Source organism: Orussus abietinus, unplaced genomic scaffold (assembly GCF_000612105.2).
Source record: "Orussus abietinus isolate OABI.00-Male unplaced genomic scaffold, Oabi_2.0 scaffold11, whole genome shotgun sequence".
NCBI classification, from domain to species: domain Eukaryota; kingdom Metazoa; phylum Arthropoda; class Insecta; order Hymenoptera; family Orussidae; genus Orussus; species Orussus abietinus.
In genome coordinates, this window is record NW_019396016.1 from 1194006 (window position 1) to 1220996 (window position 26991).

At 51.6% G+C, this 26991-nt stretch overlaps 1 protein-coding gene across 5 annotated transcripts in view; it reads left to right on the top strand.

Annotated features, from left to right (window-relative positions):
* Nucleotides 1-26991, top strand: part of LOC105704160 (ankyrin repeat domain-containing protein 50) — a 58889-nt gene that overhangs the window by 13621 nt on the left and 18277 nt on the right. For all 5 annotated transcript variants that reach the window (XM_012433160.2, XM_023434662.1, XM_023434660.1 and 2 more), the window contains exon 2: nt 21857-21926. The gene's annotated coding sequence lies outside the window, so the exon portion shown is untranslated. The remainder of the gene's footprint in view (nt 1-21856; nt 21927-26991) is intronic.

A 26991-nucleotide genomic window follows, 5' to 3' on the forward strand; every position in this document is an offset into this window, starting at 1 on the left:
AGCCTCCGGTGGAAATCATAAATCAGCCGTATTGCTCTGCCTCCCTGAGTATTTATTGGCTGGCGCCGCCAATGCTCCGTATCGGTGGCACTTTGCGAATCGATTATTCCGCCGGTATTGCCGGATTTTCAGGCCTAGTATGTACGCGATCCCGTACATGCAGTGCGTGTAAATCCGTTTGCTGCCCCCTTCTTCTTTTCTATTTTTTCTATTTTTTTTTTCCTTGCACCCTCGCGAGGTAATTGGCGGCTCCTCGACAATGGCGCGAATTAATTCACCGTAGAAGTATTAAACATCGAAGTCGGCGTGAAGTCGCTCATACCGTGAGGCAGAAGATTACTTTCCAGGCGAAATGAATTACTTACGAGCGTCGAAACGTTTCTTCGCTCTGGTAAATTTCTTTTCTTTTTTTTTCTAGAAAGTAATGATTTATCTTAGTGCAAAGATTGCGGGAAAGGACGGGTTTCATGGAGACGCGAGGAGGATGGATTCGGGGAAAATCCTCGAGGGCAGAAGTCACCTCGGTCATAAAACCGAGCAAAGACACGGCAAAACGGCCGGCTTAACCCGCGTTGCCCTAAGGGAGATCCGCCGTAAAGTTTGAGGTTAGGTCGAGCCGCTTTTTCGGGCTAAGACGGATTTATGTCCCTGGCGTGTCGCGCGTCCGTCTTATGAAACAAGACATAATAACGAAGGAGGATCCTCGTATCTCACCATCGGAACGTCGATTTCCGGTTCAAGTTACGCGCATTTTCCGTCCGCGGTTTTCGTCCCCTCGTTTCTGCGTCGATACATAAATACACCGAGAAAAATATATAACTGGAGATAAATAAATTTCAGTCACTTATGAACCTAGTAGCCTTATACTTGTTTCTACATTTTTCGTTTAGTTACATTTCACGTCTACTTCCCTCAAAGAAATAATTATTTCAACCATTGAAAATTTTACTCGATTTATCCATCCGATTTTTAAATAGGCAAATTAATTTTATTTCAAGTATCTCATTTTTCTCAGTGTATTGTACTTATTGTACTTAAACCAACCTTTAGTGGAGGGCTAAACAGGTGAGCGCGAGTGGCCCCGAAAAACGTTGTTCAGGCCGTGGTTCCACTTTAATTCTGCGCCCTCACCATGATGGTCACCACAAATATTATTTGGTTTACTAAGGGTTCGCTTTGTGAGGTCCCTCGCAAGGGAGAGGCGAACTCTCGGGGAGGGACCTTCTTTGGGTCATGTTCAAGGTACGTGGGCGTCCTGACGTCAACGGCGATCGATCGAGGTCGTTGCAATGCGCGGCGCGACGTTTCCACGAGGATTTTCCTTCCCTCGAAGCGGCGATTCCGCAAAAGGTGAAAGAGAGAGAGAGAGAGAGCTGCGAACGCGATTCGGCCCCGTGTAAACGAACACCCCGTGGGCAAATATCGTATTTTTCTCACGACTTCGCCCTCTCGCGATTTCGTGACACTTCGGCGCGGCCGAGGACGAGGGGTTATCCCGCGGGAAAAGGGCCCTCGGCTTTTATACGCCGCGATAAAGATCCCTTTCGTCGACCCGGGGAAACTCATCCCGGAAAAGCGACGACCCCCCTCACCTTACAAGAGGAAGCGAAAAAGAACCTTGGACGAAATTTTATTCCGACATCGAAGAGGCGCCAATCACCGATCGCGATGTCTATCGCACATCCCTCGTATACCGTACCCCACTGATAACATGGACAGAGGAGATAACTGAAATTTCAACAGATTCCCCCTTCTTCCGGAAAGGGAAACTCCTCGCTCGTGTAAGCTTCTTAAATAATTCTTCGGGCACTTCTTACCCGGCTCGCGCGAGGGCCCACCGCCGTCCCTTAATTAAAGCTTCTTACGGCAGTCTGGAGCGTATATAATTGTGCATTCCCCGTTGGCAGCCCCGTTAGAGGCGGCATTGTTTAAGAGGGGTTGCCTTGGCACGCCCGGAGACAATGGCGGCTGGCAACAATACCCCCGAGTTTGTACTTCTGCTAGGCGAACTGCGATAGGAACTGCCGCGCCCGTCTCCGCCACGACCGAGCTTTCGCGCGAGCTTTCGCAGGAGATTCGCACAAGGCTCTCTTTGCGCCGTTTGGCGAGTTCTTCTTCTTTTTTTTTTCCCTCCAAGTTTTTCCGCAACCTTGTCCGATTTTTTTCCGCTCCAGTTGACCGTGTTATCTGCGCTTTAAGGGATCTCGCGAGCTGGATTTAAATCGTACGATTAACACCATCGATTGTAAACGTATGATAAATACGAAATTAGTAGTTTGTTTAAATGGTTAAGATGTTAGAGAAAATCGTGATTTAAAAATCAGCGATTTTTTTTTTTTTTTTAATTGGAAATCATGATTTTTATCAACCCTAGCAAATACTTTTCGATTTTTACATCGGTGCTTTTTCGACCCCTCTCGTAGGGGTTCTCTCGCCCTTATCGCCGGAGAGGGTATCACCCTCCGTCGACGGGCTCTCTCGGCTCGGCAACGGCGCCCTTAAAGAGGTATCAAACTTTTTACCGGCCGCCAAGAGATCTGCTTTATTTCCCGGCACGTCTCCTCTGCTTCTCTCTGGGGGTGCATCGGCAAACGGAGTGGATTCAAGGAAAGTGCATCAAAGTGCAAGGAGAGGGCGGAAGGGCGCGAGGATCGCGGCTTTTCGGCCGGTCCTCGTTATGGAAATTCAAAAAAGCCAGAGAGGCACGTTTTCTACCCTCTTGATTTTTCTCGTCCTGGAGGTTTGCTCCCTTTTCGGGTTTCTTCGGTTTCAGGACTCTTGTCGAGGATTTTCGATCGGGCGCAAATCGAACGTCGGAACGGCCAGGGTGGCGGCGGCAGCGCCAGGCTTTGTCGATAGATGTATCGATACTTATTGGATTAGCGGCGCGGCCATTGACGGAATTGAATTAGCCTGGTAATCCGCTTATCGTCGGGGTCAGCGTTTCGGTGTGCGGCGTCAGCGTCGATGGTTCGCCGACTTGGAGAACGGGAAACCCGGAGGATTTTCGGGGCGGTTTCCCGGACGCCGACCTTTGGAATTCCGTTTCAACCCTGTCCGACTTTATACCCTTCTTGATGGTACAATGTTGTCGAATTATTGCAAGATAATTACCGGAAGTATGCTTCGCATCAATAATCGAGTGCGAATTATTGCAAGAATAATGACCGAAAATATGATTCTTAGCAATTATCGAGTGCGCTATTTTTTTTTTTTTTTTTTGAGGGAGAGAGAGTAATTTGAGAGGGGTGGCTTCGTCGCGGCCGAAATCGGCATCCCCGAGAGAACCCGAAACCGAAATCCCTCCACCGCGAGGCGCGCTACTAGGATTACCGATACACCTCTTGATTTTCCAGGACATTTCGCCGTTGATATTTTCCCGCGAGCTCTGGTGCGTCCCGGACGCTCGGCTAGAGTTTCAAAAGTACTCCGACGCCCGGTCGGAGGTGTTGAAAATTTTATACGAATTTATTTCGACCCTCTTGCGCCCAGTTCCTCGCAAAGTGCACTCTGACAGCCGGCAAATGTCGGAGATGGATGATAAGTGACGTTTCCCGATCACTCGATAATCCGTATTAATTATCTAGAGATGGCTGGGGAGGAAATAGCCGACATTTTCCATCCGCTAAAAGGGTAAACGGTGGCGGTGCACTCGCGGTGCATTCACGGCGGACGGTATCCGGAATCTCGTTGCGAGGTGCGGAAAAGCGCAGCCGGCTGCAGTGGCGTCTCTTTTGCGCGCGGCATCCCCTCTCGGGCGACGTCGCGACGCTACGATAATGGCGGTCGCGACGACAGCGTCGACGGTCGTTATCATGGATCACAGTGATAACAATAAACCCGGGGATTTTTATCGCGACGCACGGAGGGGAGTTTTCGTGGGGTCGAGGGAGGGGCCGGCGACGCCGCCTGGAAATCGAGGGAAATTCGACCGATGCCGGATATTATGGCTGGTCGGCGTCGCGACGCGTTTCCTAAGTTACCGGCGTCGCGGGGAGTTCGGTCCTTTCCCGTGATTGCAATCCGCTAGGGTCTGCACTTTTGAATTTGGAACTCGTTGCCGTCCAATGGACGTCGAGCTCGGACCGGAAGTTCGCGATAAGCCGAGGTTAGTCGTTGATAAAGCGATTTTTCGTAACGTTCCAGTACCTCCGTTCCTTTCGGCCGATTTATCACGGAAATTTCGGCGAGGGATGTTCATCTTGTCGCGATTCCAAGATGGCCGCCGCGCGGATGGGAGTTTGCGTAAACCAGCTCGGATGAAGTTATCCGAGCCGCGTAAACGAGGCCACTCGAGGTAATTGGGATTGTTATTTACGTTTTTAATGCGTTTAGCGGCGGTGGGGGAGCGTTTCCGACGGAAAACGGGGGCCGCGGCGCCGAAGATATTCCGGAGCGGTAGCGTGACGGGGCGCAGCTTCCGGCCGGAAAGCGCCGGGAAAATCTTGTTTGGCGCCCGTCGGAGTTCCGGAGGGAGAAAGACCGAGAAGGAAGGAAGACGGACAGCCGGGAAAAGGGAAAATTGGACGACTCGACGCCCTGTTGAGAAGGGAATATTAGCCCCGCGGGAGGGGCGAAGACTCCCGGGTGGGAAAAATGCCGTCGCCGGGGCCGTTTTAATTTGTTACCGTCCGAGCGCCTCGTTACTATTAATTACCTGACGACCTCGCGAGAGGTACTCGTAATCGAGCAACGTGTAAGCACCCCCGCGCTGTAATTCGAAAGAATCAGGAAAAATCGCAAGGAATCACGGAAAATCAGGAAAAATCCCGGAAAAGCGCGACGTACTTTCCAGGGTGGGTGTTCATTCCCGACGCGCTTGCCAAGGCGAGGATTTATCGCCTTGTTTTCCCCGCGGGCTCGCGGGATTTTCGGTGCGAGTTTTTTCGCCCCGCGTCTCTTTAGCGAATCGCTTTTTGCTGCGCGTCGGTACTTCCGGTGGGTCAAAAAAATCCAACTCGGGTCTCGACCTCCGAGGGGAAGGCGGAAAAGCCCTCGTCGCGAATATTTGTTTTTATAACGACCTCCTCTTTTTTACCCCGGGTGCCGAGGTACCGTAAATGGCGACCACGTTCGGGGAGAAACGCACTCGACACGCGTTTCGTACCTCCTCGAGGCTCGATAAGATCCGCAATGTGAACGCCCTTTATGCCGCGGTTGGAAACGAATCGGGCGTCTGCATCGACGAGGACCCTCCTCGACAATGCGCTGCGCGGATGCGTGTGCATTTTCTGCATTTCGTGCATTCCGGGCTGAAGGGCCAACGCGGATGCCAATATCGCGATACTCGACATTGGCTGAGGAAAATGGAGACTCGCGGAATTCCCGGACCGAATATTCGAGCCGACATGGCTGGGCCAGAATTCAGGGTTAACCCTTTAACTACACTGTTAAAAAAAAATATACATATAATTTTATAATATTTTTTATGACAGTAGTTCATTTGTCGCTTTGTATACATGGGAATGAAAAGAGCCACTGTAGTGCCGTTTCGTATTTGAAGGGTTAAAATTCATTCCCGCGGAGTGTTTATTTTCTCTTGGACGTCGGAGAAAATCTGGGATATATTCCGGAGAGCTCCTCGCCCGTTTTCTCATCGAAGGTCCACCGCGTGGTCTCCGTCGCGAAATAAGTCCCTCTTCTCCGGGGAGTCGCCATATTGTTGGTTTTCGGCCGAAATTACTCTCGAGGTCTTGGCCCGTCCTCTGGGAAATTGAAACCGATAGGGCCGCCTACTTGCCTCGGGAAGGGAAATTGCGTTTTCCTCTACTATTCGTTCGTTCCGTTTTATTCGGCCGCGCTTGGATTTCGAATTCTTCCCCGCACTTTTTTCTTCTCCTTCCTTGCCCCGGGACGTTTCCATTCGCGTTTCGCCCTCGCGACGCGGAATGGCGCGGGACTCGGAATTGCACTTTCATTTAAATGCGGTGCAACCCCGACTCGAATACGTTTACACCTCCGCGGTTTTGCGCCGCCGCGGTCTCCGCGCGGAATTTCTGAACCGGCCGCGCACCGGCTTCTAACCGGAGACGGCGCCGCAACGCTGAAACTGCATCGCCGGTAATTGTCGTTGCGAAACCCGCGCGCGGTCCGCCGGGGCGTTTATCCGGCAGACGCGCAAAGGCGGGAAAAGGGTTATCGCGACGAAGTGGGCCGCGATAAACGACGGGCGGTAAAAATTACGCGGCCCGGCAAGCACCTGGAATTGCAATTCCATTTAAACGCGGCACCCGCCATAACTCGACCTGGCAGGTGTGACAGTAATACGAGCGCGGTCTCGTGCATCGAAAGAAATTCCCTTTCCCCCGCCTATTTTTTTTTTCCTTTTTTTTTATTTTTCTTCATGTATACTCCCGCGATCTGATTACCGGCGAGACGTGCACGCATGCGGTCGCATACTTAAGGCGATTTGAAAGGGCCATTCTACATACACTTGTATCTAACCGTGAAAATATTGATAAAACATTTCTCCAAATTGGGTGCGTCGAATGATTCGAAACTTTAACGCGTGATCATGGAGGTCCTAACGAAAGGTGTGGAAACTCAGGAAATTTCGTTTTTTTTGAAGATACCTTTTTTTTCCTGGTTGGCAAAAATAAAAAAATTTCTTCTCGAGGGCGACATGTAAGGGACGATGATTATAGTTAGACCGAATCGCGTCGCGAAAGATTCACCCCGAACGGAGAATCCGACCGAGCTCGAGGCGGTCTACTCGGCTAAACTTTAGCCCGATTAATCGAGTCCAACTCGATACAGCGGGCCTTTGTTCGGATCGAGTGGCTCGACTCGTGCACTTCGGTCGAACCATTTCTCGGCCGACCGAGGAGTCGATCGCTCTTCCGACTTGGCGCGGAGTTCCGGTTAAGCCGCACGGAGTGGAGCTTCTTGGACGACACCTAGCCTCCAAATAGATACCGCGTGGTTCTCCCGTGCGTTTGCTGTCAACCGTTCATGAGATCCGTTCTTCATCTTCGGATTTTGTGACCGGATCACGATGAGACTTACATGGCCAAAACGCCAAAAAGAAAAAAATCGTCAAAATCGATTGAAATCCGGAAAAGCTATGCGTGAACGTAGTTAAGAAAAGAGGTGTATAGGTAGAATCGAGAACCTCTTTTTTTTTTGAAGTCGGTTAAAAATCAAAGAAAATCCTGGAGGTCGTTTTCACGGATTTCCGAGGGAGGATTTTGCTTCTCGGTCAGTGTACTCGTAACGAGCGGAAGGCTAGGAATTAATCAGAGATGCCGACTCGATGGCTCGCGACTCGGCTCGTGTTTTCGCGGCGACTCTCGCGGTAACGAACGCCGCCCGGGCGGGACTCGGATTTACATGAGCCTCGTTACGAACGATCGCGACTCGGCTGACGCATTCCATTTCGGAATGAGCTGCCGGTGATTAACGACCGGCCGCGAGAATATTCGAATCCTGCCGCTTCGCCGTGTCGCAGCGATCGATTACGCGCTAACGAGCCCGCCATTTCGTTACGTTGTCGCGCTTTCCGTCGCTTTCGTTCCGCGGACCGCTGCGAGGCGGCGACACCTCCGGAGGAGCCCTTCGGATACACCCTTTGTTCCCTCTTCCACGGGTGGGAAGTATTATTTTTCCCTCCCTGCGAAGGAAAAACTAAACCTCCTTTCCTTGGTCGTTTGCCGCACCGTCCGGACGAACGGAATTTCCGGGATTTTCCGCGGAAAAATACCGCGAGACGTGTGCGAGAACGCGGCGGCCCCTTTACGGTGCATCGCCGGTAAATAAGATTTTCCGCCGCATTTGCGTTCCTCCGGTCGTTTTCCGGCCTTGCTGCGGAACTCTCGCCGCGCGGCGGGTCCCTTAGGGTGCTCTAATTAAAGGAAGAAATCATTTCCCGGGTGATAAACCCTCTCTCAGGAGACTTTCGCGCGCTAAGATGAAGGACGCGTAGAATTTCCCTCGTGGCTCCGGAAAAAAAAAAAAAAACGGAAGGGAAATGGTTTGCGGTGGGAAATCGTTTCCTCGGGGTGAATTTCCTCCCGGTGGAGGATTTCCGAGGGCGGGTGTTTTTTTTTTTATCTTTACACGCTTACCGGGAAAAGTGGCGCGCACTTTTCCGCCGTCCAAAGGTGAGCCTTTTCCGGCGGCGGACGTGCGTTTTCGCGCCCGGCCGAGAAAGATGCGACCGCGGGAACAATTGCGCAACGACGCGGCGTGGCGACAATCGCGACGGTGGACCATTGTTCGCAGCTGTCACAATTCGGAAATAAAAAGGCCAGGCCAGAGATGGCCGCCTCTTCTTTCGGGGGGTGGGGTTTCTCGTTTTCGTCGGGCCGCACTTTGCATAATTAAAAAACGGCCGGCGGAGGTCGAGCGATATCGCGGCATTGTCGGACGTATCGCGCCTTTCTGGATTAACCCGCGTGCGGAAATGCCATTCTCTCCCTCTTCCGCATTTCGCCTCGTATCTCATGATTTTTTAAGGTGAATAATATATATCCAATATCCACCGACGTCGGTAATGATTTCTCGAGGTGTTTCACTTAGCCGTGATCACTCGTAAAGGTAGGAACGACACCGGGCGAATTTCCGCAATTCCGAAAAACCGTCGTCCAATTACGCGGCCGCGTCGCGCGGAGTGTTCGGAAATGACGAGGCGGGGCCGGCGAACTTCAAAGCCCGGGATGTCTATGCGATTAGTTCCTGCTCGCGCCTTTTTACCGCGTAATCGAGTTTCCCCCGACACGGCGCTGACCTGGGCCAATGGACGATGCTGTGGACGCGCCGTCCCGAATTTCAGGGACCCCGGACTTTCTGGACGAAATTCAATTCCGGAAACTCGGACTCGGAAATTGACGGACAGTCACCTAGACGTCCTTTTATCGGTCGCTAATCGAGACCGCCGATAAAGAATTTCACCCTTCGAACCGACCAAAGTCGGCATCGACGCTCGTCGAGAGAAAGGGAACCCTGTCGAGCATCGAACCTCTATCTGCATGCCGAATCTCCGGCGAGCGATTCGGAGCGAATTCGATCCGATCCGATTCGACGCGATTCGTCCCGGCCCCGGTCTCGCCGATGCTTTTACGAGCTTTTTATTAATTTATTTAATTTTCCTCCCACCTCGGGGGCCGGTAACCCTCGCGAAAAAGATCCTATCTGCGTGCCGAATCTCGCGCGAGCGATTCGACTCGCTCGTGGCCGCCCGTCGTGCGTATGGACCACGCAGCCTCCCTCCGATCCCGAGAAGAGCCAGGCCCGAGAGACGATCATTCGTAGAAATTTCGAGGAGGGTTTAAGGCGAAGGACTGTCACTTGATAATCAGTGACAACGATTTCCTTCTGTATGAACCGATTGCCTTTGATTGCATGTGATAAACGACGACGCGATTCGGTGACAAGCGACGTTCGATTTTATGAGGTTGACGGTATTTCGCTGATTTCCATCGATTTCCAGGGATGGAAATCGATGGAAATCGAAATCCCTTTCGAGGATTAATATCCACGATTTCCTGAGTGAACACCCCCTAGGTTTAGGGATACCCTCTGGTCGACGATAGCGGAAGCGATAAACCCGATCGAAATCCGCGAGGCTGCGGATTCCTGTCCCACGTGGAGCGCGTTGCGTTAACGCCGCTAAATTTAAACCTCGTGGCAGTAACCTCTGGCACGACGCGCCCGCTCTCCAACGCCACCTATAAATCCATCGCGAACGCCACGTTTTACGGCCGATAACCAATCGCCTCTCTCCTCTGGCGCGATCGGTCGCCGGGAGAAAAAAAAGAAAAAAAACCCAACCCGAGGTTTCGGCTTCGTCTATTTTCCGCGAGCCATTTTCCGCCGTTCCGTCGCGAAAAAGCAGGGAGGGCGTTGGCGGCGTCCAGGGAAAAGTTAGGGCTGGAGAGGAAGACCCCTTTAATGGAAATGGGTTTCCAGGGTCGGAGGCCACTTTACGCGGTTATTAAGGGGGCTGTGAAGGTGGCATCCGAAGATTCAATCGCTCATGCAGCTTTTCTCCAAACTGGACGGGCCGAATGGTTTCAAAATTTACGGCGGAATAGAGCCTGTAAGGGAGGTCCCTACCCTCGTGGATTTTTTTTTATGACAAATTTAATAAATACCTATGAAAAGATTTAATGAAAATTGAAATTTCGGGAGCTTTAGAAACTTCCTTATAGCTTCTATATTTATATCGTAAAGTTTGAATCGATTCGAGAGATCCAGTTTGGAGAAAAGATTCATGAACGAGAACTCTTTCACGCCACTTTCACATCACCTTAAGGCCGCGTTAAGGCCGCGGAAAGGGACCGCTCGGTGTCCAAGGGTGAGAGTATTTAACGTTTGCCCTCGTTCAGGGGCCCGGGAGTATGTACGTTCCCTGCGCGTAATTACGCGAGATTTACGCTCGGCGCCCTCTCTCGGAGTGTCGTGTGCCTCCTTCCACCTAAACTTTTGCGCCGTTTCAATGGGACGTTTATCTTGGCGCGAGGCCCTTTCGAGGTTAGGGCGACCGGGAAAAGGAGCGCCTCAAAGGAGTCGCTTTCTTGGGCCGAGAAGGAGCTCGCCTTCCTCGGGATGATGCTCCAGGAAAAGGTTCTTTACCCACCCGGGATTGCGTTGCGTCACCGACGCGTTGTCTTTCTGCATTTCCTGCATTTTCTGCGTTTCCGCGTCTTTCCGTCACTTTCGGTCGACGCCGCCACTCGGCCTTTTAAGGGAGGAAATAGATGACTCAAAAAATTGACTTTTTTTTATTTCATAAATTGTTAGTAAAACTAAACAAGCAAAGCTAGCGTTTTTAAGCGTTAACACGCGATTACGGAGGTCCTAATGAAGGTCTTGAAACTCAGGAAATTTTTTTTTTGCGAAAAATTAAATTTCGCATATTTTGACGTTTTGATATATCCGGAATGACTCTTTCGTATCACCTTCGCTCGCTTTCGGTCCCTTTCCTTGGAATTAATTTCCTCCCCCCGTGATAACGACCGATACCCGATATCACCGGGACTGCATAACGAGGTCGTTGAAACCGTGCAGCCGCGGAAAGCTTCGCGTGGAGATCGGCCTTCGGCGATAAGGACTGCACTTTTCCCCAGGACTCGATAGACTCGGGCATTAAGGAAGCGAAGGAGGACTTAATGAAGGAAAGTAAACCCGAGGCCGGTAGCACCTAATCCATCAGCCTACTCGGTGATACATCAACCGGCCCTCAACGGCGGGGAAAAGTGTTGTGACACTTTGACTATCACTCTGGTCACGCGACACGTATCTTCCTCCCATCGATCATTAGCGAATTATTCCCCTAAACGATTACACGTTCCACGAGTTGGGTATCCATCTCGATAAGTAATTTCCATACCGACGATATCCCGGAAAACGTGCATTCCGCGTTATCGGAGTAAAACGGGGAGCCGAGGGACCGTATCGCTCGCTAGGTCACGCATTTTTTCCTGCGTTAATCGACTTTTATAGCGGGAAAGTGGAAGAATTCCGGACATTATCCGTCACGGGAATCTGCTTTGCCGAACCGAGTCCCCTCGTACCCCGCGATCGCGACGGTGAAAAAGAAAAAAAAATGGGAAAAAGCGGGAGAAAGTCTTCGCATTAATCTCGGCCGCGGAAAAGCGCCGGCGATATTCATCTCCGAGAGAAAGCCTTTCCCGGTCCGATATTACGGGGGCTCGTCTAGACTGGATTCCACGGGGAATGAACTTCGTTCGGCAAAGAGCGCCGGTGAAAAAGATTAATCCTCCCCGCCGGCTCGAAAAACGGTGCGAATTGGCCGCCTATCGGCCGTCCTCGTTTGCCCGCGATGCGGTATTTCCATTTTGTCCCTCTCTTTTCGCGTCCCTTCGTAAGGTCGAATCGGAGTCCCGTAAATCGGCGGCCGCGACGACGTCGTTATTATTTCGCGAGAAAAATCCCCGGGCCGGAACAACCGCAAGCACCGGCCATGTTTAATGGGGACAATAAACCAGCGGAGGACAGGGAGGAAATATCTCCGGGAGATTCCGCGCTCTTCGCTCCTCCGACTTCCTCGGCCAGGTCCTCTCCTCTTCCCCGGAAGAGGAAACGTTAAAAACGGGAATAATTCATCCCGCCGATACGCATCGCTCGACTCGCGCTTTTCGGGCCGGTTCCGAGTCGGGGAAATATTTTTCTACCATGGGAAAATCGCCTAACAGGGGGGGGATTTCACGCGGTGCGTTGACAAAGCGGAACAGCCGCCGCGGTTATGCGAGGAACGACGCGAGCCTATGTCCGACTGACGCGGGGCGGTCCATGAAAATCCACGATTCAGCGTTTTTTCTCCCAAGTCGCCTCCCGTTGTGTCAACCCGAAGGTGCATGCATTATTTTCGAAACGATTACTGGCGGTTTTGGAAACGCCGGCTCCCCGATCTCTCTGCACAATGGGTCGGACTTTCGGCCTCCACTTTTGCGCCTGTGGACCGACGAGGCGACATTTGCGCGTCGAGAAAAAAAAAAAAAACATTGTATCGTCCCCGTTGGACGCGACGGCAATTAGCGTTCCCCGATTCAGAGAGCGAGTTTAAAAAGGAATTAAAATCCGTCATGCATCGTCCCCGGACGTCCTTTCCGCAAAGATCAACATTTCCGTACGATTAATCATGTATGATGAATTAATAATTCCCCCCGAAACTTGCTCTCCTTCCTTCTGAAAGATTCCCGGAATTTCTCGGGGTAGGATCTATTTTATTTTTTCCCCCTCGTTTCCACGTAAGCACCCACAAGATTACTTCTCGTACGAGCTGGATTATTTACTCGGGTCGATTAATTTCCTTCTTTTTTTTTTTTTTTTCATTTTCAATTAAACCCCCGCGTGCACGTCGCGCGAGGAGATGAACATCGCACGGGCGCACGCCGGGGGATTACATCCTGATTACACGTACCCGATAAGAACGTCAGGTGAATCCAAGGGAGATGCGATTTACACGCGTGTTAAGTGCACGGGACGAGAGCGGATGCGCCGGGGATGCGCCGGGGATGCACCGTGGATGGAATCGCGGACGTGTGCGGTGCAGACGATGCACCGAGGTAAGCCGCGGATTCCGGGCGTACTTGCACCTGTACACGTACCGACTAATGGAGGGAGATAGTCGCCAGCGAGGGGAGACGGCGGAAAAGAGAGGACTCTGTTGCCCCAATAAGGTGGATTTTTTTTTCGAAGATCGATAAGCGCTCGACGGATCGGATCGGTGATCGGATAGCGAGGCGTTTAGTCCGTGTTCGATTAGGCGCGATAATGGCGATCGATTTTATAAACGTTCCCGCCGTTTATCTCGAGTCGCCCTCGTTAGGGCGAATCACCGGCGTGTTTAAATTCGAAATAAGAGCGAAAAAGGAGAACGGCGTATCGTCTCGAAGCCGTTAAGCCGCGATAAGTCGCCAGGTACGCGGATGCAGGGATTAGCCGCACCTGTTTATGCATTTACAATTGGTTCTTGGCAATGTGCAACACGTGTCGGTGGTCTCGTTAATTAGCGCCGTTTCTTTCCCTCCCTTAATAATTTAATCATCGGGGCTCCGATCCGAGGGGAGACTTGCCGTCGATGCACTGGGCGAAGGGGGTCCAGGGGGAGGGCCCCGCCTTTTGGCAAGTTTTCGGGGGTCGTTAGAAAATCCCCAGACAATCGCGAGAGAATCCCCTAGGCGATCGCAACATGGCCGCCGAGGTCTCCCAGTTAAGTGGTCTGGGGGCCGGGAAAGCGATTTCGATTAGCCAGCTCGTTGAACTCTGCCAACTTTTTCGAGTGGCCTGGAAATTTTCCCAAGCACAGGCTAGACTCGTTTAGCTTAATTGTGACGTGGCTCGACACCCCTTTCCATCCAGGGAGGAATTAAATTTCCCGAGGTTGGATTTACGCGCGTTACGCGGCTCGCCCTTTGTAATCAGGCTCGCGAAATCCGGGGATTTTTCATTTAAATTCATCCCCCCCCCCCCTGTCGCGCGTAATATTCCGATATTACGAGGAACCAGAGTTTAACGCGATACGAAAGACGCCGAGAAATTTAATCGATGTCGGTAAAATAAAATTCATCCCCATCCTTTTCGGTCGTGACGCCAGGTTGGACACTCAAGGGGGAACACGAGCTGGCGTCGCGTTATCGATATTTCTATGAACAAACGATTTAATCTCTCGGGTATATATAGACCGATTCTTTCGTATCACCTTATCGAGGGAAATCCTGGAAAACGCCCGTCCACGATGGCATCTCGAGGAGCCGAAATTATTCCTTCGAGCGGGACTCCCCGTCCTGGCGTTCGAGTCCTCCCTTGACGACGCCCTCCACGTCGCATAATATTCCGCCGGCTTAAGGTCTATTCGGCGAGGAAGGGTCTACCTCGAATTCGCTCTCGCTGCCAAAGGGCCGAAACGGCCCTGCGGAGCCGGGAAGCAATTTCCATTACTCAGCTCGCTGAGCCGATCCTTCCCGGCGCCGAGTATTTCGGTCCTTCCGCTCTTTTTTTCCTCCTTACCCTTTTTACCCGGAGATGACGATTACGATAACGCCGATCGGTACTCCCTCGGCATATCCACGGGGGATGCATCGTTTGCGCAGATAAAATCGGACATTCCGCACCTTGGAGGGCTCGGCTCCTTTTCTAATGTCCGCCGATCCTCCGAGTCGCGGATCTCGCGCCTTTCCCCGACTCTACAGGGCGGCGCAGGACTCTCGACGACGTCGACGCCTCTCACTTTACCGCTCTCTCTTGGCCGAGAGACCTCGGCGAGGACCTCTCGCGACTCGTGTAAACAGTACCCGACATCTGTCTATAAATTCGCGCCGATTTATTTCTCGTAAAACATCCTTTTTCTCGATATTCCGCGTCACCCCGTGGACGCGCCGTCGAACTCGCGCGGAACGGGAAGCGACAAGGAGTCGTCCTCGTTGTCCCCGGCTGGGAGAAACGCATTGCGGTAAAAAAAAAAAACGCTCTCTCGACCGGAAACGACGGCGTGACGGCGGAAAACGATGTCCTTCCACCGGCAAACGGCGCATCGCGACCGGATTAAGGTCGATTTACCCACGTCTGATCCGTATTCGATCTGGTCGATCCGACATTTTCACATTTTCACATTTTCACGGTTTCACATTTTCACATTTTCACATTTTCACATTTTCACATTTTCACATTTTCACATTTTCACATTTTCATTTTCACATTTTCACATTTTCGAATTTTCACATTTCCGGTATTTTTACGCTGATTTCCCCCTCTGGTTTAAAATGGGACTTTGGGCTCCGTTCATATATTCTTACGCCCATGGTGTAAATCGACCATTATGCCCTTATCGCGCATCATGTCGGAAACGTCGACCCCTTTCATCGCGGCGATATTACCTCTTTTCGACGCAACGCGTAATAGCGGGAATTTCGAGGGGCCTCGAATTTGGGAATTAATCGAGGGCTCCGATCCTGTTCACGGAGGGAAATCTAAAAGCGAAGCCCTCGCTCGCCGCGCATTATGCATCGGTCGCAGGGGTGGAGGTTAAGGGATGTTTGCACGGAGAGGACACGACGAGGCGAATAAGCCTTGAGCAAACACGTTGGCTCGGCGCGAAACCGGGCCGCGATGCGAGATTTTGTTAAAGCTCGTTAAGCGAAAGAGTTTCCTTGGGAGAATTTTTCAGAGAAACGCGCGACCAACTTATCGCGGATTGAGGTTAGGTCGCCGCGAAGAATGTCCCGCTGACCGGCCGAAGACGTCGCGTCGATACGTAAAGGTGCGATCGCGACGCCGGATGGGAAAGATGAATGAAAACTGATGGAAATTGATAAAAAGTCATAACCGCTAGTTTTTAGAGAGGCGACCGGTCTACCTTCCACCCTAGGGGAAGGTCCTCCGGCATTCCGCTCGGCTACATCGCAAAACCTGCATCGCGATTATGTCGGGAGGTGTCCATTTTTTCGGGGTAATTGAATCCAGCACGGAGTACCCGCGATCAAGAAGTAGGAAGCCGTTGGCTTAATTCCTGGCATCCGGGGAAATCCGCAGATACGGTAACTTCATTTTCGAGAACGCTGACGCATAGCTGGCCCACGACTCGGGGGCATCTTCCACGTGCGCGATTCCGTGCAGCTTGCAGGGGATGCAATTTCCATCTCGGCATTCGGCTCGCCGTAAACGGTCGAGCAGTCGATGTTGCTCCTCTGGGTGCGGCTTAACGGTGCGGTTCCATTTTCTGATAGGGATCGCGTTATTGCTTTATCTTTCCCTGGAACGAGGCGATGTCTTCGGGCTACGCGTCGAGCACTCCCGGGTAAAAAAGAAGGGGCAGCGAAAGAGATATCGGTAATCGGCCGCGTTCTCCAAAATGGCGGCGCCGACCCTCCCCAAGGCCGAGCAATCCCGCCGAATGGCCGACCGAGGAGGACCTCGAAATTCCCCGTTCCGGGCCGAGGTTAAATCCGGAGCGCCGTCGGGGCCGGAAGGCACGTAAGCTTTCTAGTTTCTGCCCGGAGAACGGCTCGAGGACGAGGAGGAAAAAAGAGGAGAGGCGAAAAAGCGAAGCCCGTCTCTTGCTCGCGTTAATGGCGGAATCGCGTGTGCTAAGCTAACTGGTTCGACGCGAGACCAATTACGGCCAAGAACGCTCTCGTTGGAGGCTTCTCTTCGGCCCCGCTGGGAGAAGCTCCAGGAAATCCGAACCTCGGGACCCCGTCCCCGGTTTCCCTTGGGATGTCATTTCAAAAAATCCGCGGCGAAATGAATTTCCATGAAAAATCCACCGCGCGCACAAAGGGACCGCGTAGAGATCGACGCGCCGATCTGACTATCAAAGCCGGGGGAAATCGGAGAGAGGAAGCTCGGATCGGTCCCAAGACAGGCTGCGGGATGTCGGGCACAAAAGGACGCAGAAATAGGCACCTAAGTACGTGGCCCGTGTGCGGCCTCAAAGCCACCGGGACGCCGCGCGATACGGCGCTATCACAAAGGCGCGATAACGAAACGGTGAGGCCCGACATTCGATTCCGAAGTTCCTGCTTTGAGCTCCGACTCGACCTGTCACGGTGTCCTAAATCGACTACAATGGCTCTTGGTCTCTAAGCCTCGGGTCGCGGGTCGCGAAGGAAGCGATCGAACTAACCTGGACCGATAAGAGTGCCGACTAACGGTGAGGCTGAATCTCTCGGCCATTTCGTATCGCTTTTTGGACGAGATAACTCGATCGAACCGACCTGGACCGACGATAAGACCGACGACGAGGCTGCAGGCTCTTCGTCGCTTTGTACCCGAGGGGTCTATTCCCTCGGAAATGGGTGAAAACGATTTCCTTTTTTGGGAACCGATTGCCTTTCATTTCATATGATAAACGACAATGCGATTCTGTGACAAGTGATCTCCGACCTTTTTTTTTTAATACCTTCATCATTTAAATAAACTTCTCATTTAAAATCGGTACAAGCGGGTACGAGCGGGTAAAGTTTTTGATTTTTGAGAAAGTAGAGGCCTACTTCACAGACATGACCTCTCCACGTTTAAGCAAAAAGCGTGAAATAATTTTCGATCGGCACCTGCGACGGATCGCGCAGATTGACGAGGGTACTGTCGAATTGAAAACCGTGGAAAATGGGGAGAAGTTCCTCGGATTTGTGTCCAGGATCGCGCTTCTTCTCCGCGGTTCGATTTTACGCCGAAAGATTGGATTCCCTGGCGGAAAATCGATCGTCGGGCGAATGGAGCCCGAAAACGCGAATCGCCCTTATAGAATCAAGCTCGAATGACGGCCATTTTTTCCGCGAACCCGGGAATAAAAGCTCTTTCTTTCCCCGAGATTCCCCTTATGAAGGGGCAATTTTAGAGACACGCTCAGGGGTTGTTCCGAGCTTCTTCCGGGCTTAGGGGAGGGACGCACTAAACTGCCACTGAAACGGAAGCTGGAATATCAGACCGCTGCCATTTCTGACAAAAGCGGCAAACTGATACCGGCGATCGCGTTTCACGTGTAATTAAAGCCTCGCTTACGTGTCCGCTTAAGGTGATATGAAAGGGACCGTCTATATCAAAACGTGAAAATATTTAAATAACTTCTCTCCAGACTGGGCGCACCGAATAAATCAAAACTTTAAGGCCGTTTGCAGAGGCACGAAAGAAATTTCATTTCTTGACTCTTGTCCGTAATAAACGCAAAAGTTCTTTGATGAAAAAATGAAACTCCGCACCTTCGCTAGGACCTTCATAATCGCACGTTAAAATTACAAATAATTCAGTACACCCAGTTTGAAGATTGATAAATATTCGGGGCGACTGGTATGTGCGCAATAATAAATTCGCGTTAATAAAATAATTCCATTCGTAAGTCGATTTCCCTCCCCTTTTATCCCGATAGTTTACGGAAGCGATGGCAGGGTAAATTCGGAAAGTTTCGGGGCATTGGTTTCGAAAAGCCGGAGGTTTCGGTGTCGGCAGTCCGGGGACGGATTACGCGTCCACCCCCGCACCCCTCGGCCCTCGAATTGGGCGGATCGGACTATTTAGACGAGCGGCCGTCGCGCGAATTTCCGGGGGATGAGAATTGGAATTTCACGAGCCCTCCTGGCGCCAGTCGATACGTACAGGGCCAATTCCGCCGGGCAATCGTATCCGGTACACACGGTGGCCATTGTTCCAAGGGGGATATCCGTCTCTCTCCAGCCGGCGCGGTTTCCCCGCGGACCGTGTCGGGGTGTCTCGTTCTAGCCCATTGCTCGTTCTCTGTCCAGGGTAACGACGATGCGACCGCTAATGAAACGCGTTGCGGTTAGATTAACCCTCCCTAACCGGCTCCGGGATATAACTCGAGTGCCACCCTCCCTCGTTTTCCAAAACTTCGACCGAGTTCCTTCGCCTCCTGGAAGAAACTCCCTTTCGCCGCTGGTAGACAAATTTTCTCTTTTCAATATTTCCTTCTTCGTGATCCGTGGAAATATCGGAATCGAATGAACGGTGGAAACGGAGTGCAGATATGGAATTGAAAAATTCTCGGTAACATCAAATTAAAGAAGGTAATTATGAAACGTTCCGCATGTTACCGAGACTATCGAGAATTTATGCGAGCGTTCATTTTTTTTTATTTATTTATACGGGAGGTTTCTTCGTTTAAGTAACGTTTCGTTTCGATGCACTTCGGAGTTCGAGTTGCAGAGTAAACTTTGGAAAAGTGACCGACAAGTAACCGGAAATTCATTATCGTTCCTGACGTAACTTACCGCGTTCAGAACGCTAGTGTCGTGGTGCAGGTCTCGACTGTAACTAGATTCGCGGCCACGATCCCCTTTCCGGCGCTTTCCCCTAGAACCAAAGTGGACCTACCGCAATAACGAATTACTAAGCATTTCCGACCTTAACTTCGTGACTTCCGAGGCCACTTAGAGCGTTCCGGTTAGCCAACGAGGGTAGTTTCCATTGCTTTGGCGTGTCAGCCCTCGTGACGAGGAAACGAGATCGCATCAAGCGGTCGTTTTTTTCCCATTCACCGAGATTATCACAAAACCGGACGATTCGCATTTTCAAGGGTGCTCTCAGTGACCACCTCCCTCGGAAAGGAATATTCCTAGATAAAAAGAGACCGCCGATTCAAGTACCTTCTCCTCTCCCTCGAGAGAGAGAAGCACCCCTTTCGTTGCCGCGGATCTCTTTTTATTTCCCTCGTTCATTTTCTTTATCCCGTTTAGATTTTTCACGCCGGGAAGTGGCACTCGGAGGCCATTTTCCCGCGCAACTGGTTGCTTTCTCCCTGGCCTTTTCGCACAATTTGTACACGCGTCGGCCACGTGGGCAGCGCTCGCGTTTTGTAAGGACAAGCTCGCCCACGCCCACGGGGAGCAGGTTTCGACGCGGGGAACTATTTTAATGGCGTCGTAAATTCTGCCTCGCGGATATCGGTCTCGTCTCGGGCGCGAGGCGCAACCTGACGAGAAGTGTATCAGGTTGTTAACGCCGGTCAGCCCCGAATCGGCCTCGCGGCGCATTCGCTCCCTCCACCAGGGCCGGGACGATCGACTGCAGCGCGCGCCCATAGATGCAATCGGCTACCGGAAGTTATGTCTCAATAACCGCTCCTCGAGGGAATAAACCACCCTCGTTTCCGCGGTTATCCCAGATTTCCTGCACGCGAACGAGCTCCTATCCCCGGTAATCGCCGCCGCGAATTCCTCTCTTCCCCTACTTTCTCCCAGAATGAAGCCCGACTTTTGTGGTCCCCTCGTATTTTGTCGTAATATCTGCTATCGCGTTTAGTATATCGGATATGTACAAGATCGATAAGAATTACCGTGTAATAGGCGGTTCGCTAAATGCAAAGTGGTAGGCGACTCGTTCGACCGTCGGGAGCTAGGTCTCGATAACCGGTCCCTGGGATAGAATTTGTTATCCCGCTTCCGCGGATATCCCGGGGATTTGGGATCCACGGGTGGAGAACGGATTTGGAGGGTGCAACAAGTTAATCCTAGCGCGGTAAATAGTGCCGGGGCGGAGAGCGAAATAAGAAGGAAGGAATTCCCCTTAAGTCTTCTTCTCGCTTCGCGTGATTTAGCCTTTAGCGCTGACTTTTTTACTCTTTCCCTAGTGGGTGGTTAAATTCATTTTCGGTAAGGTTTTAATTTAACCGGAGTTTTGGCCCTAGTTTGCTCGGAGGCGAGTTCGTTACCTCGGAGGGTCTCGCGGTGATTTATAATTATCGGGACAGGCGACAATGGATCCTTTCAAGCATGGACTTTCACAAGACGCGCCTTCATTGACTTCGAACTAATCCAATCAGACGGAGTCCTCGCTCTACAAGGGTTCGCTAAGTACGCCTACTTACAATTAGTACACTCGCATATGCGCGGACTGCATTACCGGCGATGTTCAATGAGAATGTCTCGTCGAGCCTTACGTGCGAGACAGCTTCCATTATCGGCACACTTACTAAAATTGGTGGGAGCTAATTACGCGGATGTTGCATCGAGGATCCTCTCGGGGGACTTCGAAAAGAAGGTTAACGATCGTTTGACTTTTTGCGGAGGCGCCGCCATCTTGATTCGCCGCGACCGGAGCGGCCCTCGAAATATGGCTCCCGGAAATGACGACTTTGCGTGTACTATTTCCGCGGAAAATTTAACGGTGTACGTTATAATGTACGGCGAGGACATTAGCGCGTCCTTCCTCGGAAAATGGACCGTTTCTTCCTCGGGAAAGGGGTGTCGGGATTTCCGGAAGTGCCGCCAACTTTACAGACCCTTGCGACCCGATAAAGCGGGAGGGCGGGGTGGCGATTCGATTTTCCCGAGTCGCCTCCCCGTAAACTAATTCGAGTTAATTAATTCCCGACGCGAAGGTGCGCCTAATTGGAAAAGTATGCGCATCGGAGTTCCCGACCTCGATTCGCCAAGATGGCGGCGGGCTCGAAGTCGCGTTATCGGGCGCATCGATTTCATCGGTGTCGAAGACTTCGCATCCGAAATTGGCCGGCTGCGCTAATCCGGCAAGGCTAAACGGAAATCCGACTTAAGTTAATATCCTGGCGCCGCTGGCGCTCGCAAATTGTCCGGGATTAGGACTCCTGGGGGATGATGAAAGCCTCCCGCGGCCGCCATCTTGCCAAGGTGGCCGGAAGAGCCGCGCAAAGATTACCCGTGGAATCAATTAGTCTGCTCGACTAACCGAGTAATTGCCGGCCGAGTTGGAATTTATTTCGGGGAAAAAAAAAATCCTGGGCCACGAATTAATGAGATTCGGGACCCATTGAATAAAGACCCCCTCCTTTCGCGCGAGATTAAAAATATCCTAGGGAACCCGTCAGCCTCTGATCGTTAATTCCTATAATTCGTGCTCGCTCTTAAACAGTTACCGAAATGTATCCGATTATTATTGATCATAAAATATCGTTTGTGTCCAGGTGGCATTAACGACGTCCTGGTCACCTGAGAGCGAGGAACGACCTACGCAACGCCGCCAGGAGACGAGAGGTGAGCGCCATTTGGTTTTCTCGGTATCGCCATATTTCTTCAAGGAAGAAGAAAAGAAGTAGGCTAATATTCGTGCCTAAGAAAAAAAAAAAAAAACATTTTCTTGGGAGGGTTACGTAACGGGCACCCCCCGAAAAATCGCAGGGACATCCCTCGGGATTTCTGGGTAGGAATCGGGGCCACGGTCTTTCATAATCGAGAGATCTCCGGCACTTCCGGGCGCATTTGCATTAATTTCAATAATTCGCCGACGCCGAGAGACAATTCAAAGGGAGGACGCGCGGCGGCCGAGGAACACGGCGCAAAGGAGAGGGGCTTGAGTGCCTTTATTGGCCCCCTTTCTCCGAGGCTCGACTCTTTTTCCAAAATCCGAGAGGTTCCGCATATTTCTCCCCGGATGTGCGGAAACCCCGCGTCGATTCCTCTCCTCGCGACATAATATAACGAGGACCTCGGGGGCGGACGTGCGACTCTTTGATTTATCCCCGCCGGTTCATAAGCTAAATTCAAATGGAAACCGCAAGCCTTTCTCCCGGCCACTTCCCCGAGTCTTGCGGCTCGAAGATCTTTCCGGGAGAAATTACGATCCCGCCTAGGAGGCGCAATGAATGCAGATTGAACCTCGGATTGCTCCGCCATCTTTCTTGGTCTTTCGACGCGGGACCTTCCGGTCGTCGCAACGTATTTCTCCCCTTTTTTCTTTATATCGCCCAGACTTAATAACTTGTATATCTCGTTCCTGGGAGGTGTCTCGTCTTCGAGAAAATCGTTCGCAGAAGCCGGGGGCTCGTAATGCCCCGGCAAATAAACACAGCGTGCGTCCAAGCAACGCGTAAACGATAAGTAACCGCCAGCGCGGTAGTCCAGGGGCCATCTGTAAAGTTTTATGTAGCCACGGGTAATAGTGCATGCATAATGATCACCCGGGCCCATATAAGTGTACGATTCATGACTCGGCTTCGCGCTTTGCCCATGTTTCGTGTCATTATACCGATGGTTCTCGCCGGCGCTAAATTCATTCGCCTCCCTGTCGCGCGCGTCCCGCGCCGCCATTTTGGATCGCGGACTCGCGAGGGCGATTTTCGCCCATAACGAAAACCAGGAAGTATCGACACCGGCCTGATCGATCCCCGACACCGTACCTCGACAATTAACACGAGTCGGGTTTAATGGTCGCAAAGTCGCGGCAAGTAGCTGCAAGTGCACCCAGTGGAGGCTGGGGATAAGTGCGCCGGATGCAATCTGCATACGAAATCGGAACGAGCCGACGGTCCCTAATGGATTTTAATTGAAACAAATACAGTTATTAAGCCGCGACCGGCCGATAGATCGGTATCGGGCCCTAATAACAGTAATTTATCGGTCGCGATGTAAACGCCGTGCGCGACGCGGACGCGTGTCAACTTTTCGCCGCGGGTCGAGCCGCACCGTTTACATCGAAACTCGTGTTTGCCGAACGCCCCGATCTTGTACGTATAATTACCGCCAAAATGTGCACTTCCTGCAACCAATTCGAGGTACATCCCAATCGCGGCCTTTGCCGTCGTGCAGGGGAATTTTCTTTCCCCCATTGACAGGATATTTTTTCCTCGGTGGATAATTATGCTTTTCCTGACCATTCTTTTTATTTTATTTTTTTTTCCGCGTGAAAACGGAGCGACAATTTCGCAAGACGGACCGAGGGAACGGAACTCGTTAGGAGTTTGTTCGAGAAGCCGGACAGTTGTATCTAGGTAACAAGGTCCGCAACTAATTGGCACCGGTGTCCGATCGTCTCAGCGGTGCAACGAATTAGTCCGCTAAGCCCGATGCACCGGCGGTGCATATCGATCAGTCGGGGCACAGGTGCATCGGTGGCGGCGATCACGGCGACTTAAGTCGCCTTTGATTTCGAGAAGGAAAGCGTCGAGTCGGAGGTCGGGGTCTCGGGGATGTTCCTGGATCCCGTAGAGTGGTTCGATATGCAGCCGGTGCACGGGAACACGTAAACTCATGCATATATACGGGGCCGTGATTGGTACCCCCGGCTCAATGGCGGGCATTATCCTCGGAGCACCTCGAGGAAGGAGCATCTCACCGTGCCCCTTTTTCCCGGGGATCTCTAAGCAGCCGTAAATACCTGAGCTGCTCGCCAAAGTTGCACTCTCGAGGGTAAGGATTTTCCTGCAGTTTTAGGTTACCGACAAGTAGCAAGAGCGGAGGTTCTCGCGTTTCGCCGCTCGTTCCCCTCCCCGGGATGAAAATACTACCTCCGGGGCTCTATAAAGCCGGGATATTCGCCGGATTCCGCGATTCGACCAAATTGAACCCCCGACCTGGGGGGTGTCCTTTACGAAGTTAGCCTTGGTTTAATGAAAAGCACAAGTCGACCGACGTCGCGCCAAGAACATTTTGCGATCCCTGGATTGCGGGGTTCCTTTACCTTCGTTGCCAGTAACCTTAGAAAAAGAATTCACGGTTGTAACAAAAGATTTTCCCTTCCTTCGACCAATCTTAACTCTTGAAAATGAGCCAGTAAAATGTTCGGAAACACATTTATTATATTAATTAAAAAAAAAAAAAAAAAAAAATTGATCACTTCACTGTGGCGACAAAAATTCTATTCATGGTTGCAATATCCTTTTCTAGCAACGATAAATTCGATATAAATGCTAAGATTTTTGCTATTGGTGTTAAGATGCAGCAAGAACGAAACTTTATCAGCGATGCCGCCTTTTGCTAAAAGTCCAAGTTTATCGGGAGGTGTAGTTTATTTATCACTGATTTTAAATCGCGAAAGTGTCGAGCCGGGATGGATGTCGCGATGGTTGCAGTTTCAAGGTGTGTCATGGCGAGCAGCGAGCCAGACCGAGGGGCTCTTCTTCCGGTTCCGAGAGTCTCGCGTTTCTCCTCTGGTCTCCCTCTCTCTCGAGTGAAAATACACGCTCCAAGTTTCATATTAAAGCAATAAAGTGTCCTAGCCCGAAGCGGGAGCCGCGCGCGGAGTCTCCGCATGACTCCGAGGAATATATATTTCCACCTGAGAGTTATCCGCTCTGCCGGCAACCGGTGACAAGAGTGTCCTCGCGTTACAACGCGGAAACTTCCTCTCCAGGGACTGCGTCCTCCCCGAGGACGCGTAGCTTTATGAGCTCCGGGTTCTTATTTACGTCTTATCCTGGATAAAGAGACCGGCGAGAAATCGCCGCGGGGACTTCCGGAGGACAGGTCGTTGTAAAAAATCGGATATCTCGCGAAGAAAGGCCCACGCTCTCGAGGAGGCGTTCGCTCTTCCTGGATTTCTTTATTTCCGCTTCATTATAAATAGGGAAGTGATTTAAAGAAACCAGGCCGTTGCCAATGTACTTGGCGCGAGACTCAGGCGAGCTTTTCGACGCCACGATTAATGGGGCAACCTGCTGATCCCCGGGCAAACGGAACTCCCGCGAAGTAAACGGAAGTCGGAGGGACGTTTGGGAAGTTCGGTTTGTTTTCGCCCCCGTAAATTGCCGAGACAGGTCCCGTGTAAACGCCCGGCTGGTGGTTTTCGATTTTCGGGGGGGCGTTCGGTCCAGGAATAACCGAAACAGCCGAAAAGCGAAACGAGGGCGCCGGCTCTCCGCACTTTCGACCCGACTAATCTTCCCTCTGACTTCATCTCGTGTAATTAAACACGGACGTTTCATTGACTTAGTCAAACCCGTGACTCACGTCCCGGGCATTTCGAGACGTTAATTGATAACTGCACCGACGACCCCTCGCCTTTACAGCCTGTCCTCTGTAACGCATGACGAATTAACATTGTACGAGCGTTACGTGCCGCATACGTTTACGCGTATTTACGGTCGATTTGTGTTTACGGGACGGGTGTTTCGATAACAGGTGTCGATAAACGATAGGATACCATATCGCTCCGATAATCGTTCCGTCTCCCTGTTCGTCAGGAAAAATCTCCAAAATTCGTTAAGGTGGAGTGAAACCCCCCTCAAACCAGTCGATTCGAATTTGACACTTTTTTCAAGGGTATGGACGAAATTGTCGAAATTTGGACACATGGCTCGTGAGCACTTACGAATCATTCTGATAGCTTAAAAATTAAAATTTTCTAGATGACATTTGTTCACTGAATTTCGTACTCCGGACTAGTCTCGACATCGTCTTCGGGGGTTGAGAGGATTCTCTCGTCCCTTTTTCGACCCCCGAGGGTCGGCCATGGAGTGCCTTCGATGAAGTTTCCCTCGGATCTTCGGGGCAACGCCTAGAAACTGGAGAGCCGTCGTTACTCGTAGATGGCAGCGCTCGTTATTTCGAGGCCTCTCCTGGAACTCTCGTTACTCCGGCGCTTCTTTCCCCCGGTAATGCCCCCCGAAGGAATAATAATTAATGGCCGAATCGTCCCGGAAGGCACGAATAATAAAAGGGGCGGATATCGGGGCGAGGAATCCATCCGAGGGCGCGGATCTTCCCGTCGACCTCGGCCAGAGGGATTTCTCGCGAGGCGCCGTTTGCGGCCCTCGGAACGAGCCCTTAACTCCTCGCTCGTTTGGTCGCCACTTTGCGGCGGCCTGCCTGAAATCCCGAGGTTTTCTCCAAATTAATTAAACTCCATTAAGTCCATCTCGCCGCGCGCATCTAACGCCTCACCTTATCCGCGCCGCTCTCGCGCGCTTTATTGCTCGCTCTCGTTACTCTCGTTGCTCCCGTTTGCGCCGCCGTTACCTACACTCGGGATCCCGCGGTAAATTGTAACGAGTCGACTTTTACTCCCCGCGGTGAGAGTAAAACCTTTCCCTCCCCCGTACCCGGGGCAAGCTGACCAGCCGCCCCGTCGTGCATAAATAACCTTTTTCTTGAATTATTTGCAAAATACCCTGGACCGCAATTATTACGCCCGAGTGTATGTCCTACATTTCGAAGCACGATATTTTGGAAAATTCTCACGTTACGGAAGCATGTCGCGGAGAAGTGAATTTTAGGTACCGAAAGTCCCGAGAATACGCGTGAACCATGTTTTCGTTGCTTAAAATCATTTGATGGAAAAATCTTCGTTAATTTCTCGCCCGGGACTTTCTCCGAGACGGGCGAT